The sequence below is a fragment of the Crinia signifera genome, chromosome 12 (assembly GCF_055691185.1).
Source record: "Crinia signifera chromosome 12, ASM5569118v1, whole genome shotgun sequence".
Classification (NCBI taxonomy): Eukaryota; Metazoa; Chordata; class Amphibia; order Anura; family Myobatrachidae; genus Crinia; species Crinia signifera.
This window is the reverse complement of record NC_139228.1, coordinates 85,775,066-85,793,062: the sequence shown is the minus strand read 5'-3', so window position 1 is coordinate 85,793,062 and position 17,997 is coordinate 85,775,066. Positions and strand designations below refer to the sequence as shown.

The 17,997-nt window shown below is 46.5% G+C and overlaps 1 protein-coding gene across 3 annotated transcripts in view; it reads left to right on the top strand.

The window, feature by feature from the left end:
* The first annotated feature begins 279 nt into the window (after positions 1-279).
* DAAM1 (dishevelled associated activator of morphogenesis 1) overlaps positions 280-17,997 on the top strand; it is a 149,259-nt gene continuing 131,541 nt past the window's right edge. The window contains exon 1 of one of the 3 annotated variants that reach the window (XM_083165967.1): positions 280-436. The gene's annotated coding sequence lies outside the window, so the exon portion shown is untranslated. Of the gene's footprint in view, positions 437-2,135; positions 2,222-2,241; positions 2,356-17,997 lie in introns of those variants that run through there. The other 2 variants (XM_083165968.1, XM_083165969.1) reach the window with 2 other exon arrangements.

Genomic DNA, 17,997 nt, shown 5'->3' with positions numbered 1-17,997 from the left:
TAGGGCCTTTCGATATTCAGTGGTCGACCTAAAATTGGGTCGACCCAATGACCAATACCCTCACCTATATATTTTTTGTTTTCTATGTGATTCACACAGTGTCATTCACGACATGACCGATAGGCGGCACCCTTGTAAAGCCGAGTCCTTCTCTAGATAAGAGCAGCTGAGATCCCGTGATTGCACTGTGGGGAACGTAGTCCGCCAATCATTACTGCACAAGCTGACCTGTGCCCAGAAAGACTACAACTCCCGAAACCCCCTGCGCGTTATCAACTGCCACTGCGCACTGACAAAGAGAGAGAGAGCTACATTGTATCACGGCAAAGGGGGATGATGTCACCTGCAATCTGCAACCTCCAGCGGCTGGGGCAGGAAGAGTTTCTGTAGATCCATTGTGCGGGCGTAATGCATAGCAAGCATGGGATTGTGTAAGGTAAGCAACACGACGCAGTGAATGGAGCACGCTGAGCCCTATGCGCCTGTACACACGGGGAGTGCATAATGCAGTCGCTCAGGTTATGGGTGTGACAGCCCTGCTGCTGCTGCCGGGATATTCTCTACCAGGGGTGCACGGGGAGCCTATGGGGGGTGCTGAATGCTGACCAGGCATGAACAATGGGGGGCTGCGCTTGTTCCAGCCTCCTTGATCCGCAGGAAACAATGTATCACCATAGGTCCTCTGCCTGCAGCATTGTTCCATTATCCTGCAGGAGGATCAGTGCTTTTGTGGTAGTAGGTCATTAACATGTGATATTCATATGTAGTAGCGCCCTCATGTTCTGTGGCGGTGTACAAAGCTTACTTGCTGGCAATGCACATTGTATATACTGTGCCTACTGCACCTGATTGCCCTCAGTGCCTCCTCTGCAAGGCTGGGACATGTGCCTGGATTAGCCAGTGTCAGTGCTATTGCTGCAGATTCAGTCCCTGCATGTCAATGAGAATAGGGGAACCCAATGCCTTGTTATCCTGGCTTGTTAATGCCAGAGGTTCATTAGAATTATATTCACAGATCTGTATCAGCCAAAAACAGCCTCCACACAGAATCTGCACAGCCTGTCTGGGGCATAGGGCTTCCCCCCCCTCACCTCTGCACCAAGAGCTGACAATCTCTTGGCAATCTAGAACAATGCTTCTGAATTGTCCATGAAGAGCTGCCCGGCTGTGTAGGTAATTCAGTAATGCCATTTGCTGTGATATTTTATCTGGCCTCGCTTTCCATGGGCACAGACAAGATAATCAGGTTTCTGTGTAAGTGATAAACTTCATTTGCTAAAACCCTTCCCTGGCCCAGGGCTATGAGCATGATCTCTGTGCAACCAGCCTGATTGGTTCAGCCAGAGTCAGACACTGCAGCAGCAGCAGCCTGGGAATTGTTACAATGTAACCCACTACTATAATAATAATAATAACAACAATAATCCTTCCTGATCATGCACAGCATTGCTGTTAATTGATGGGATTTCTTATCCTGTATAACAGCTATATAGTAGACACGAGGAATCGCTCAGCAATCTGAGCTTCTATAGATGTCTTTTTCCCCTGTGTTTATGATTATTTTAGAACACAGCCATTGCCCATCATTTTGATATTTTTTTTCTCTCTGCATAGATCCATTGCAGTAAAATCTAGGCTGCTGCAGAACATCTTGGCGTGACTCTGTTCTAAATATTTCATGCAGGCTTCATCATCCCTCAGATGACAGCTGTGCTATTCTGTCTGGGAGGTTCCGCAGCAGCTATGGCATGCCCGTTCAGCTGCAATGACCTTGTGTTGGGCAGACCCTGTAGTGGTCGGTGCCTTGTAGTGTCTGCTTGTAACACAGTGACCTGTTCAAACCTCTTCGAGATGAATCGCTTTCATAATAATAATAGTAAGAAATGACAATAGGTCAGAAACCAACGAGCTGTGTCCTTATTCTGAGGTGCTGACAGAGGTTGAGTGTGCGCTCTGACACAGCTGTGGGATAGTTGAAAGAGAGGGATCTGGCAGGCTGCCTATCAGTCTGGAAGGGGTGGGGGGAGAGATTAGGGTCTGTTGTTGCCGTGGTAACCCCCCACCTCCCTTGTCATATCTGTTGGCAGCTTCCATAGAGGTCTGGTAGTGCTGGAAGGAGGGGGGTTAGTGGATGGGGAGGGGTCCGGCTGTAAGCTACTGTAGCTGGTTCCTGGTGTGTGAATGTGATGCAGCCAGTCTGCAGAGCGAGGAGGAGGAGCAGGTGAGCAAGCCTTTATTACCTGTTCTGCCACTTTTTCCTTCATTACCTGGAGAATCTCTGTAACCAGATGCAATTGCGCATCTGTCCCTTTAAAAATATGTCCTGGCGACTCAAAAAAATATCATATAAAATATGTAAGTGATGCTGGTTAACATTGCAACCTTTCAGTCAATGCTTTGATATCGTTTTACTTATTTACTAATAATTGTTTGCTTTGTAATAAGTGATCTGTTATATGTATAACCTAACCTTTTCGGAGTTGTGCGTCAGACTTTTTAGAGCACAGATTCTCAAACTCGGTTCTTGCAGGTCTCCTCACAGAATCAAAAGTGAAGTTATTCGCTTCACCTGTGGATCTTTTAAAATGAGTAATGAATGCACCTGTGCACCTGTCGAGTGACATGGAAAACGTGAACTATGTGGGGTCCTGAGGACCGAGTTTGGGAACCCCTGTGTTAGAGGGTTCTCTTAAAATTGTCAGTTGTGGCTCATGTCCAGTGTTGTGGATAGAAGAGCGAGGATTAAAAATTTGCAAAGCTACAACTAGTTAATTGGGGTCCCCTTATGACCTATTAAAGCGGAAAGAGAAATGGTGTATTTATTGTGTGCCGGATGATTTGTGTCTCTTGCTGTTTCCTGCACAGGTTAGAAAAAAAATCGTTCAGTGCAGAGCAAGAGATTAGGCGCTGATTGGGGAAACCGGGATTAGAAATCCTGAGATTGTCTCCTGGCGTAACCTACTCTCGCTGTAACTAGTATGAACTGTTCATGTGCACATTAAATAGAATTATGTAACACTGTTATTACTCTCAATCAAATGTACACCTGTAGCGTAAGCATGAATCATGGGATTAGAATTAAAAACCGGTCTGGGTTTTTTTTTTATAGGTTACCCATGATGATACACATCTGTCTTGTATGGCAAATAAAGGTTTCGATCCCAATTTAAAAGCTGTACTTTATTTTTTAAAATGTTGTGCTATTGTGCAGCACGGACAGTGTAATGGTTACATTACTGCCTCACAGCACTGAGGTCATGGGTTCTATCCCCATCATGTGTTATATATACGGGGCAGTACGGACGGTGTAATGGTTATAGCATTACTGCCTCACAGCGCTGAGGTCATGGGTTCTATCCCCATCATGTGTTATATATACGGGGCAGTACGGACGGTGTAATGGTTACATTACTGCCTCACAGCACTGAGGTCATGGGTTCTATCCCCACCATGTGTTATATATACGGGGCAGTACGGACGGTGTAATGGTTATAGCATTACTGCCTCACAGCACTGAGGTCATGGGTTCTATCCCCACCATGTGTTATATATACGGGGCAGTACGGATGGTGTAATGGTTACATTACTGCCTCACAGCACTGAGGTCATGGGTTCTATCCCCACCATGTGTTATATATACGGGGCAGTACGGATGGTGTAATGGTTAGCATTACTGCCTCACAGCACTGAGGTCATGGGTTCTATCCCCACCATGTGTTATATATACGGGGCAGTACGGATGGTGTAATGGTTACATTACTGCCTCACAGCGCTGAGGTCATGGGTTCTATCCCCACCATGTGTTATATATACGGGGCAGTACGGATGGTGTAATGGTTACATTACTGCCTCACAGCGCTGAGGTCATGGGTTCTATCCCCACCATGTGTCATATATACGGGGCAGTACGGATGGTGTAATGTTATATTACTGCCTCACAGCGCTGAGGTCATGGGTTCTATCCCCACCATGTGTTATATATATGGGGCAGTACGGATGGTGTAATGGTTACATTACTGCCTCACAGCACTGAGGTCATGGGTTCTATCCCCATCATGTGTTATATATACGGGGCAGTACGGATGGTGTAATGGTTAGTATTACTGCCTCACAGCACTGAGGTCATGGGTTCTATCCCCACCATGTGTTATATATACGGGGCAGTACGGATGGTGTAATGGTTACATTACTGCCTCACAGCGCTGAGGTCATGGGTTCTATCCCCACCATGTGTTATATATATACAGGCAGTACGGATGGTGTAACGGTTAGCATTACTGCCTTACAGCACTGAGGTCATGGGTTCTATCCCCACCATGTGTTATATATACAGGGCAGTACGGATGGTGTAATGGTTACATTACTGCCTCAAAGCACTGAGGTCATGGGTTCTATCCCCATCATGTGTTATATATACGGGGCAGTACGGATGGTGTAATGGTTAGTATTACTGCCTCACAGCACTGAGGTCATGGGTTCTATCCCCACCATGTGTTATATATACGGGGCAGTACGGATGGTGTAATGGTTACATTACTGCCTCACAGCACTGAGGTCATGGGTTCTATCCCCACCATGTGTTATATATAGGGGGCAGTACGGACGGTGTAATAGTTACATTACTGCCTCACAGCACTGAGGCAATGGGTTCTATCCCCACCATGTGTTATATATACGGGGCAGTACGGATGGTGTAATGGTTACATTACTGCCTCACAGCGCTGAGGTCATGGGTTCTATCCCCACCATGTGTTATATATACGGGGCAGTACGGATGGTGTAATGGTTACATTACTGCCTCACAGCGCTGAGGTCATGGGTTCTATCCCCACCATGTGTTATATATACGGGGCAGTACGGATGGTGTAATGGTTACATTACTGCCTCACAGCGCTGAGGTCATGGGTTCTATCCCCACCATGTGTTATATATACGGGGCAGTACGGATGGTGTAATGGTTACATTACTGCCTCACAGCGCTGAGGTCATGGGTTCTATCCCCACCATGTGTTATATATACGGGGCAGTACGGATGGTGTAATGGTTACATTACTGCCTCACAGCGCTGAGGTCATGGGTTCTATCCCCACCATGTGTTATATATACAGGGCAGTACGGATGGTGTAATAGTCACATTACTGCCTCACATCCCTTTTATCCCCACCATGTGTTATATATACGGGGCAGTACGGACGGTGTAATGGTTACATTACTGCCTCACAGCGCTGAGGTCATGGGTTCTATCCCCACCATGTGTTATATATACGGGGCAGTACGGATGGTGTAATGGTTACATTACTGCCTCACAGCACTGAGGTCATGGGTTCTATCCCCATCATGTGTTATATATACGGGGCAGTACGGATGGTGTAATGGTTACATTACTGCCTCACAGCACTGAGGTCATGGGTTCTATCCCCACCATGTGTTATATATACGGGGCAGTACGGATGGTGTAATGGTTACATTACTGCCTCACAGCACTGAGGTCATGGGTTCTATCCCCACCATGTGTTATATATACGGGGCAGTACGGATGGTGTAATGGTTACATTACTGCCTCACAGCGCTGAGGTCATGGGTTCTATCCCCACCATGTGTTATATATACAGGGCAGTACGGATGGTGTAATGGTTATAGCATTACTGCCTCACAGCACTGAGGTCATGGGTTCTATCCCCACCATGTGTTATATATATACGGGGCAGTACGGATGGTGTAATGATTACATTACTGCCTCACAGCACTGAGGTCATGGGTTCTATCCCCACCATGTGTTATATATATATGGAGCAGTACGGACGGTGTAATGGTTACATTACTGCCTCACAGCACTGAGATCATGGGTTCTATCCCCACCATGTGTTATATATACGGGGCAGTACGGATGGTGTAATGGTTAGCATTACTGCCTCACAGCACGGAGGTCATGGGTTCTATCCCCACCATGTGTATATATATATATATATATATATATATATGCAAAGAGCTTTGGCACTCTGGAGGAAGGGTATCAGCTGTGGGGGTGCCTTACTGACAAAGTCAATATACAGGGGAGATGTTCTGCGTGAGCAAAAAATCAGAGTCGGCACTCTCCAGTAAAGGTATAAATCTTTAGTAAAAGGAATACATCACAAATGCTCCAAAGATCATCAACGTTTCATGGCCCAACCGGCCATTTCTTCAGGATGTGGGCTGCGGGTAGAAGGTGTGCAGGTGTCACCATGGCCCTAACTGTGTGGAGTTTGTATATTCTCCCCGTGATTGCATGTGTTTCCTCTGGGTACTCCGGTTTCCTCCCACACTCCGAAAATATACTGGTAGGCTAATTGGCTCCTAACAAAAAAATAACCGTGTGTGTGTGTACATGTGGTAGGTAATATAGATTGTAAGTTCCACTGGGGCAGGGACTGATGTAAATGTTCAAATAGTCTCTGTACTGCACTGCAGAATATGTGTGCGCTATATAAATAACTGGTGATAAATAATGCTATTGCTTTTGGCTGCTTGATATGCCAATGTCACTCAGTAATTCGCTTCTGTATTCAGTTTCGCGTATAGCGTGTCCTCTAAGTTGGTGATTGTTACTCTGCTGGAGGCGTCCACGTCCTCGGAGATGGTTACATGTACAGAATATTCTATAACACGTCGGAGGGAATAGAGATTGGCTGCAGCACTGTCTGTTCCCCAAGGTTGTGTGTGTGTGTGTGTGTACATACACTGCTGACGTGACCGGCTTACTGACGCTGCCTGTGTTGGCTCTGGAGGGGACTGCCTGCGCTGGGTTTAGAATGAAGTTTCAGAAATGATTATCGAAATGCAATCTCTTATTAATGACTGGACTGGGTGTTGTGATAATCCTGGTTCTGTATTTTCACTCATTGGCCCTTATTCTGATTGAGTCGGACGGCTCTGTGTGCGGTCGGAAGGACGATGTTTGGTGTTTGCACATGTGCAGAGGCGTTTCTGCGCATGTGCGAATGCCTCGCGCATCCAGACATGGCGTGAACTCCGTGCAGAAAACGATCGTACGGAACCATCCTAGCAGGGGGTGGAGAGGGGCGTGAAGGGCTGTTTGGGCTCATTACCATATGCGTACGCCCCGCGTTTCATGGGCGTTCCCATGAAAGGCTGGGCGTACGTATGGTAATCCGGCCGTGATGCGCGTGTGGGGGGCGGACATATGACAAAGCCGGATGCAAGCTGCCCGCCCATATCCCTGCTTTCATACAGAGAAATGCCCGAGTGGTCGGCAACCATCGGAGGATGGGGGAGGTTCCCACAGATGGAGGTGTTCACATGAAACATCCACTCGCGGTCTGTTCGGTCGGCGTATTACCGCATTCGGACGGTGTGAGCGATCCGTGCGGTAGGCGGGGCTAAGAACACTCTGTTCCTCTCTGAAATACGCATCCGTCCGAATCAACTAGAATAAGGGCCCTTTTATTATAGTTCTGGTGATAATAAACCACCTTAATGCTGTATTATGGGTAGTAATGCTGCATGTTTCGTCGTGTATAATCTACAATGCAATCTGTGTAACTTATTTTATTTATGTGGCATTTGTATATTCTATTTTTGCATTGTTTTTGAAGGTAAAACTTCTACACTAGCAAAAATAACCCGGTATTTTGTGCGGGCACACGCATTGATCCAGTATTTTTTGCTAATGGAAACACGTCCCAAGGCAAAATCCCAGGTCGACTGACCTGGGACTTCAACCTGGGTTGGACCCGGGATGCTCCCAGGTTCAGTGGAAACGGGTAAACCGGGTTGCATTCACTCCAATGATAAAGTGCTGCCCCGTCTCCCAATGACGTCACCCTTCCGGCTTTATGTTGGGTCGGGTGACTAGTGGGAAAGGGTCAGCAAGCCGTGTCGCACCTGGGTACAATATCCTGGGTGCGACCCGGCTTGTCTAGTGTAAAAGGTATTATCCGCAACCAGGAGCGTTAATCTAATGATGCAGACGGTCAATGGATTGCTGTGTTTCCCCGGTAGTGCCCGTTAGATATCGTGTCCCCAGTTATATGGTGACATATTGACAGTGTTGGCATCTTGACCATGTGGGCATAATGAATTTCGGCATTTTGAACATGACGTCATTCTGACTGTCTGCCAATGCTTGTTTGTATTTTGACCATCGGGAAATCATACTGAACCCATGTTTACTTATGTGGCGAGGGACAGGTTTTGCTTCTGTTTGTGCACATATTTAAAAATTTGAAGCCACAGGTGGTTGACCACCATCCCCGGGCACCCCCACAAGTGCTCTGCAGGAGCCAGCTTTGGAACCACTGGCCTATATAATAAATGATAAGTGAATGTTGTGTAGTATTGCATCCTTGGGATGATCTGTGAAACCGTTGCAGCTGAACATGTGGCGTCTCCGCGTGGAATGACCGTATTATGTACTTTCTCAGCCTGAGGATTCCTGTAACTCTGTGTTCATTTCACATGATCCAAGTGACACTTTGTACATACTGAGCCTCCTTTGTGTTTGACCTTGATACGTCTTGTTGGTGTTGTCTTTCTGGCTGCTCTTTGTGTCGGCCTGTGCGATTGTTGGTTACTCTGAGTGTGCTTTGTGTTAGAAAAGCCATACAACCTATTATATTAGCAGTGATAGGCCTGTGGGTTCATATATGTATTGCTTATCGTTCAGAATGTATAAGATAATATTGCTCTGGAACAGGGGTAAAAACTAAATTCCTGAAGGTCATTGACAGTCACGCTGCCGAGACACAGCCGTGCATGTACACTATATGAATCTATATGCACACCCGGCTATGTGTATTACAGTACTGTAGTGTACAAGGACCTGGCGTAGTGCAGTGCGTCAGGCCCTTGTGTATAACACTCTTCCCCACGTGATGCCCCAGGCCCCGCCTCCAAGTCCGCCCGCTTCTTCAGTAGAGTCGTCTAGTTGCTGCGCCATCTTGGCAGCGCGCAGTCTGTACTGCCACTGCGGCACTGAGTTTCTTTGCCTGGTTATTGGCTCCTGTCGGGGTATACCCAGCTCTAGTCTAGTGGGAAAACATTGCCCAGACTGTCACTATATCATCCTGTAATACTGACTATCCTTTCTGCCTAACCCTAATGATGGCCTTCTGTCATTATTACAGATATTAACATTGTGCCTGTAGACCTGGTACTGGGGGTTTAATTATTCTATGTACAGATGTAGCGCCCCTTCTCCTTGCTCGGCGCCAGCCAGAACACCCCCTCTGGCGAGCGCCGGCGGACAGGGATGCCATTAAACTGGGATGCGCATACGTCTCACGCGCGTCCCTGCCTCTCGGCGGCTGGGCGCCAGGACCCTGCCCGTCCACTTCAGGGAGACGTGCGGGGAGGTTGGAGGAACCCTCAGAATGGGGCGGGGAGCTCCTTCGTCACAGCCCCTGCAAAGATGAGCCCAGCTCCACCTGTACCACCCAAAATGATGGGCACTTATCACTGCAATTCAGTTGAGGGGCTCAGTGGAGGAAGAGGCATAGGTCACATCTGGATTTAAAATGTTTGCTTTCATAAAGTAGCTTCTGCCATCTAGTGTCTACGCTACTAAATGTCTCCTGTGGTTACTGAGCGCTCAGTGAGTTGTGGCCATTACTTAAGGCGCCTGATACAAAACGGTTTAACTCCTCAGGCGGCTGCATCCTGCAATGTGCCGTATTGGTCGTGTCTCGGTATCACAAGATTCCTATTTTGCGTTGAACACCCAGATTGCATTGGGAATCTGGATACATCGTTTACACTGATAGTCGGTGCTCAAGTGTCATTTGGAAGAGATGATGCAAATACCAGGCGTTAGATTTAGCTTCGTTGCTTCCTGACAGCAGAGGTCAACTCTTATTATCATTTTCGCATCAACGGTCTGGCGTTATCCAAGAGGAAGGCTGAAGGAGGCTGCTCTGATGCTGAGGTTTCCTCTGAAATAGCTGCAGTGGTACTTTCCTTCTTCACTGCTACAGACGAGCACAGAGGCGCAAAACGCAGCACAGAGGCGAGCAGACGAGCGCACTCTTGGTTCTGCTGAAAAGCGTTTTTAAAATCCATTCACCCCTAAGGAGGCAAACACGCTACTGCTGGCTAGATAATGCACACATGCTCTTCAGTATGTCCAGGCTAAATATGTTCTGATAAACAGCTGGCAGTTTTTGTGTTGATCCAGCAGAAAGTTAGGTACTCTTTACCTAGAAGGGCGCCCGTCGCGGGCATCGCGGGTACATTTATGTCTGGCCGCGACGCGACCGACGCGATGCCCGCGATTTCCCATTGAAACCCATGTTAAACATGGAAATCGTGTCGGTCGCGTCGCGGCCGGCCATAAATGTACCCGCGATGCCCGCGACGCGATGCTCCCGATTTCCCATAGGAATCAATGTTAAAAGGCGCGATGGACCCGATTTTACTGTTAAATGGCTCAATGGACCCGATTTGGCCATAGAAATCAATGTTAAATGGGCCACAGAGCCCATTAACCCTTAAATGTCCCCCCCAATTTTTAACGCCACCCCACGATCCACGCGAACCCGAAGCGTGGCGAGCGCAGCGAGCCCGCGAGGGGCGGCGGTACGCGTCCTCCGACCTTTTCATGCCCTACTATCCACTAGGGCGTGGAGTGAGAATATAATAGTGTGGCGAGCCACCGAGCCCGAAGCGTGGCGAGCGCAGCGGATACCTTCACAGGTAGACGCGTCCCCTCGCGGGCTTCACAGGTGTCGGCGTCGCCACGGACACCTGTGAAGCCCGCGAGGGGACGCGTATAACTGTGAAGGTATCCGCGTCCCCTCGCGGGGCTCGCCACGCTTCGGGCTCGGTGGCTCGCTGCGCTCGCCACACTATTATATTCTCACTCCACGCCCTAGTGGATAGTAGGGCATGAAAAGGTCGGAGGACGCGTACCGCCGCCCCTCGCGGGCTCGCTGCGCTCGCCACGCTTCGGGTTCGCGTGGATCGTGGGGTGGCGTTAAAAATTGGGGGGGACATTTAAGGGTTAATGGGCTCTGTGGCCCATTTAACATTGATTTCTATGGCCAAATCGGGTCCATTGAGGCATTTAACAGTCAAATCGCGGTCAATCAGCCTTTTTAACATTGTTCCCTATGGGAAAATCGCGGGCATCGCGGCCATCCCGATTTACCCGCGATGACCGCGATTTTTACCCCCGATGACCGCGATTTCAATCGCTGGCGCCCTTCTAGGTAAAGAGTACCGAAAGTTAATATTCCAAAGGGCAGATTGCCTTCATGTTAGTCCCTCCCGTGCTCCCTTTCCTTAGGGAGTGACGTACTGCAGAGCACTATGGTCTGGAGGGTACGCACAGAACCCCTGACTATTAGTCTGTGCACTGTTGTCAGTTTAAAGCAGTTGTGTATCATGTACTTCACCTCTGCTGTCTTTGCTCTCTGTATAGGACGATGCCTACAAAAGTGAGCTGCTTTCAGCTCAAAATCGCCAAGTGTTTTTGGGGCCCATGAGTGTTGGACAGGGCCTTAAGGGGAAGATTTTATTAAGCCTGGTGAAGTGCTAAAGAGGCCAGTGTCAACTCAACAGCCAATCGGCTCACAACTGTAATTTGTTTTCAAACCCAGCCTGTATGTTGACAGTTAGGAGCTGATTGGCTCGTGCGTTCTCACCGGTCATTTCATCAGGCTTAATAAATCTGCCCCTAAAGACCCAATGGAGAATGCAGTTATATGGACCCATCCTTAAGCGGTGTGTCAAGACCACCCACTGAGTTTGTGGGCTAAAAACTGTCCCAGCTCAAAGTGAAAGTACATTGCAGAAGTCATCCATTTGATGGGATTTTAAGTAGTTGGGAATAAAAGACCTTTTGCCCCTCAGGCTGAGAATATCTGCAAATGTTCCAAAACATAAACCATCACCGGTCACTTGGGGTTAAACTGCAAGCGAAGTGACTTAATCCCCAAGACGTTGCGATTTTATGTGCCAGTTGTGTTTCACTGCTCCGGTAGAATGAGAGGTCAGTGTTCCGTGCATCCGCACCATTGTCTGTATTCTATACCCAGTAGTGTAGAACCAATCTCCGGTTCTCCGATAGATCACTGCTCATTACCTCACTCTGGTAACTGAAAGTTTCGCTTTCTTGATTCACATCTGCTGAAAAGGACAGAAGGGTATAAGTGAATAATTTCTCCTTTAATACGTCTATATTTCAGAGTAAACTCATGTTTCATAAATAAATGACTGAGCCCCTACATGGAGAAAACAAGTCTACCCTTAATTCTTAAGGACCCATGTATTTTAATCATGGGTGCAACCGTGTGATTCAGGTCTTCGTAGCTACTTCACACACCACATCTTTGTTCATCGACGATGGCCTGCAATGAGCCATATTGCTGAACTACACACCCACAGGTGTCACTGCAGCCACCGTCTGTTAACGGCATTGGCAAAATCGTTTATACAGCCAATCAATGGCAAGGAAACTGGAATGGGTAAGGACAATCGAATGGTCTTCTCAACGTCACATACAGAATAGAAATGAAGCTCTTGGTCTCTGTTCAAAGAGACGTTCCCCGAAGAGTCCTACCTAATCTACAAAACCATCAAATGCAGACACTAAACTATTTAAAAGCCTGTAGAAGTATATATTTATGGAAAGGGCTTAATATTTAGTTAAAAGGAAAAGTACCACGCGATTTATTGGCTTTTAAAGTAGGCAATGACAAGTGAGTAAAAACTCAAGTTTTAAATGGGAGGTCATATGGGCTGTGGATTGGTATCCAAAATATAGGCCGACGTGTTCAGATCCTTGACCCACGATAGAGAGAGATTATAGTTTTCTACTTGACCATCCACATGGACTACAATTTGGACCGGTACCAAGTGCAGCAAAGCACCTTGGCCCTTATTCTGGCTCACTCAAAAAGGCAAATTCCTTCTCGAATGGACAAAAACATGTGCAGAGAGAGTTAGATTTGGGTGAGTTATTTTGTTTCTGTGCAGGGTAAATACTGACTGCTTTATTTTTACACTGCAATATAGATCTCACCTTGAAGTAAAACCCCACCCAAATCTAATTCTCTCTGTACAAGTAACATCTGCCCCACCTGCAGTGGACATGGTTTTGTCCATTTGAGAAGGAATTTGCCTTTGCGAGTGAACCAGAATAAGGGCCCTTGTCTGAAGCAAAGCCATGCACAAATCGGGTAATGTGCTGAAACCTATCAGTGCTCCAATTCCTGTAAGAACGATTCTCCCTTTCACCCCCAACGTTTCTTGCCTTTGCTGGATATCTGTAAATGGTTATTTAGATGGGAGGTGTGAACTATAGGGAAATAGGTTCATGTTTCCTTGAATGGGTGGGTCTAGCATTTCCCCAGTCCATGCGCTTGCCTGTTATTAAGCCATAGCACCACCTTACTTTCTCCCGCACCCCCTGATGACAAATGCTGAGCCCGCGAAGGCTTTATATTGTAATTATACCGTTGCCATCAGAGTGCAGAGGACGACTTTCATCTGTTCCCAGCAATTAAAACATTAAGGAGAGGATTGCTAAATACCATCATTTTGTAAATACTCTCATATGTTCCGACCTTGATTTATAATGCAGTTATCGGTAATAGGCCCCGTATGAGCCATTGAGACGAGATGCTGTATACCGTTTCCAGGGCAGAATATTCTGTTGTGAATAATTTAATACTTTAATAAAAACGCTGTGTGATATATCTTGCAGCTTTATCCGTTATATCGGTTTGCAGTAACATATTAATACACCAACATTATGTAGCGCTTCCATAAATTTTTTTATGAAATACATTAGAGACCCTGTGATTCTATCCCTAAAATAAAAGATTTTTAATAAAGCACACTTTTAAAAGAAAAAACTAAAAAAAAAACCCTTTACTGATTTTGTTGAAAATCATATCATTAAAAAATGAAAAAAAGTCGGGTCAGTGACAGCTTCGGCACCCCCTACAAACTACAACTTTGTGCCCTACCTGCCATACTTTATAAAGGACAGTGGTCTCACAAGTTAAGGTGCCCATACACTAGTAAGATTTATCTGCAGATCTGGCTGGTTGGAACAAAAACATGGTTATGGATGAGTGACAGTTTGTCAGGTTTCCATCATTTCCAAGTAAATGGTCAACTGTCATCATGCTCTCATCCATAACCAGGTTTTTGTTCCAACCAGACGGATCTGCAGATAAATCTGCGTGTGTATGGCCACCTTTAGGGATGTGGTCACACAATTGCCCCCTATTGAAATTACACCACATGGCACAATCCTATTGACCGAATGTAGTGCCCCTGTTTCATATTATACCACATTGTAGTCATGGGATACTGTCACTTGGTCTACAAGCATTAGGTCGACGTGCTCATTATGTCGACACGGGGAAGGTCGACACAATCATTATGTCGACGTGGCAAATGTCAACGTGGGGTTTTTCACTTTTTTTTTCCCTTCACCGACATGTGCCGCCAGGCGGTATTTAATTCCCTACCATCCACTAGGGTGTGGCGGGAGAATAAAATACTATGCCCGAAGCATGGCGAGCTTTCAGTCCACAAATGACGTCACACGGGAGTGAGACTCAGTGGTGGTGCATTGATTGGGTAGTGGGGAGGAGGCAGTGCTTGGTGCTGCCTCCTCCACACTGTGAACAGGACACGGGTCGCTCGACCGGGGTTACCCGTTCGTACTGCACCTTGACCCGGGTCAGAGAAGAGCATCATCCGCGCCAGTCCCCTGCTGAGAAACTAGGTGCGCTATGCTGCTGTGTGTGTGGCCCCCAGTATTACCATAACCCATTAGCAGCCCTTGGGAGCATAAATTCTTATTTTCAGATCTATTCTAGGCCCCTACAGATGGGGGACAATTCAATATCACAACATCCCAGTTTATTTGGGTGGCACAAGACTGTCGGAGGCGTCCCTATACCCTCTGGGCTACCGAGTTCTGTTACAGATACATACTCTTATTAAATCCATTTATAATAATCCCGTTTAGCATGAAATTTGCGGACATGCGAACCGTGCGGGGAAAACAGACGATGTCTATCTGTCATTTCTAGTCTTCCCCATTACTACGTCTGTTCCAGCTGTCACTGATGGGTTCTCATGTATGTACTAAGAAGTCACTTCATGCCTCGTTCTTCAGAAACCTCAGGCATTCTGTAAACCCCCAGCCGAAGCTCCGCAGCAGTCTTTCATTACTATGTGGGAGATGAGGTTCTCACAGCGAACATGATAAACCTATTAACGTGCCGAACAGGGGGCGTTCTTCTTCTGTTCCCAACAATGGCAGCAGATGGCACAGGATCGCCATTGGCAATGAGTTAAATGATAACAAGGAAATGTACAATACCAGAGACTCTAATGTGCGTGAGCAATGTCTGTTATTACAAGGGAATTTGAGCAGCTCTGTTGGGTTATTAGGCCAGCCACCGACATTGTGTCTTCTTCGTGCCCCAGGGATGTGATTTGTGTTGTCTGGGAATGGATACGTTCCTGACCCACATGACTATGCACAGGTTGAGAATCTATTATCTGGATTGTTCTGGATTTTATAAATATGCTGTTCTGGCCACTGTATTCGTCGGGAAAAAATTGACACCAAAATGGCCGCCGCACATGTGCGGTACTGACTTTAGTCTCCGGAACAGGGTAGCCGCCATGTTTCCGGAGACTTGCGTGTGGGCAGTGCCAGAGTTTACACTAATGCGGAGGGGAAGACCCCATCCGGGGTCTGCACACGGGCCCCCGCCTCTCTTAAAGCACCGCTGATCTTGGCACTTTGAGCCTGCCAGTCCGAATACCAATAGATCCCAGCGGTAAATACTGTGGTTAAGGTTAACCACTAGGGGGAGGGTTTGTATACTGGAGAGGTAGGTTAGGGTTAAAATTGTTAGGACTGTCGCCATGGTGATTGCCAGGAGTCTGATACCATCCTGTGGTATTGCCGGCTGTTCCAAAAGAGAAGTGTTGGTTTATTGATATTGTTATGACAACGGGACTTGGTTTCTTTAACTCCTAGCAACCAAACAGATTATTTTTATGTTTCTAGTACTTTGGTAAGTTTTGGTTGATATGGGTTACAGTACCTTTTTTTTATAGTTGCCGCTTCACTTATAAATAAACCTTTGCGTTTAATATAATGCACCGGAACACTGCTGCTCTGGAACGTGGATGTTTTCCTTAGATTTCTCATCTATATCTCCTAAAGATGTCTGCTGAAATTCAACTTCTGTATGTTGGGGGTAGTTTATTATTGAAACAAGTCATTTGGGTGGACATCTTTTTAGAATTGGCACGATTGTTATTTTAATGGGGGTAAATGACAAAGGTGGGAGTACTATTGAAGATGGGATGTTTCCCATAGCAACCAGTTGAATGCTACGTCTTTTATTTAGCATGTTCTATGAGATAATAGATATAATCTGATTGATGCTATTGACCCATCTTCAATAGAACGTACCCCGTTGCGAGCAGTAAGTATTGCCTGTTCTGTATACCGTAATCCGCCCCCCCCCCCCCCCCCCCCCATGCTAATAGGAAACATAAACGTGCGGTAAATAAGACAAAGCTGTTGAGGGTTAACTTTAATTTTTTTGTCATATTTTCATTTCTGCATTTCAAGAATGAGTCTGGAGAGCTAGAAGGTGCCGGCTGAAATCCTGACCTTGGGAAGCTGTTTTTCATAGACACAGGTGATGGGTGCAAACGTTTTCCCTAGAAACAAATCTTCGCAATGATATCCTAGGTTACCCCGGGGCTATTATTTCTCATGACTGCGCCTGTCTGCTGCATGTGTTTTGCCTGCGGATCCTCAGCCGGGAATACCCAGCTGCTGACTGTGATTTCTTGGTAACAGATAAGGAAGCCTGTGTCTCTCTCCACCCATTCGGCTTGGCTCTGTTAAAAGTTGCTTAACCTACATGTAATGTTTACTGCACACTTTTGAGAAAATGGCATATCTTGATTTATGAGCCTAATTACCAGTTTCAGTTATACCCCTTTCACACCAGCCTAATTTCCCGGGTTGGGTGACTAGCTCTGGTGTGTGAGGATCCCGGGAAAATTTGCAGTGATTTCAACACTGCTATGATTCCTAGTGTGAAAGGGGGCCAACCCGGGAATGCCCTATCATGATCCCTGGGCCGAATTCCCGGGTGGGTCCCTACATTTTCTGGTGTGAAAAGGGTATAACTGAACCATCCCTCCCCATGGCAATACCCCTTTCACACCAGAAATGCAGAGATCAACCCTGGAATTAAAATCCAGGGACATTCCCGGGTTGGGACCAGCCTGATAGAGGTCACCTGAATGAAAACTAAAATGAAGGGGATATTTATCTAATAGCTTGGAGAGAGATACATAGCCAGCCCCTTCGCTCCTACATGGCATGGACAACGGCAGAAGGTGATTGGATAAGTCATTTAACATTGCTTTGATTTAAATAAAGCCGACCCCAACATGGTCTCTTCTCATAGCCACGCTCGTCCGTCCGCTCCAGATTAGGGATTGCTAACTAGCTGGCACAGTGTTGACGTGCTTTCCTATCAAACACTTTGTGACAAGCCAGAAGCAATCGCTGTGACCTAGATTTCATTTGAGCTAGACGGCAAAGTCTGACCTCAATTTTTTTTTTTTTTTTGCATTGTTCTCGCAAACAACAACGTGCACACTGGATCGATCAATTAAAAGGCCAGATATATTAGGAGGACAATGTCTACGACTGTTGTCCCAAGAGACCCGTGATCCGATATCACCATGAACAGAAATTCGTCTTTGTTGCCACTGTACTCGGTCCAAAAGTTTTCAAAATTAAAACATATATAATTTTTTTTTTTTTTTTTTTTTTTACAAATAGCTGAAATTTATAGGATGCCAACAAGTTTATAAACCACTAATCTGTTAAGGATTGATATTTAAATGACACTAAAACCGCCATACAAGTTGGTTTATGCAAAAGATACTCATGGAATTTACATTATGGCCCTTATTCCGGTTCACTCGCAGAGG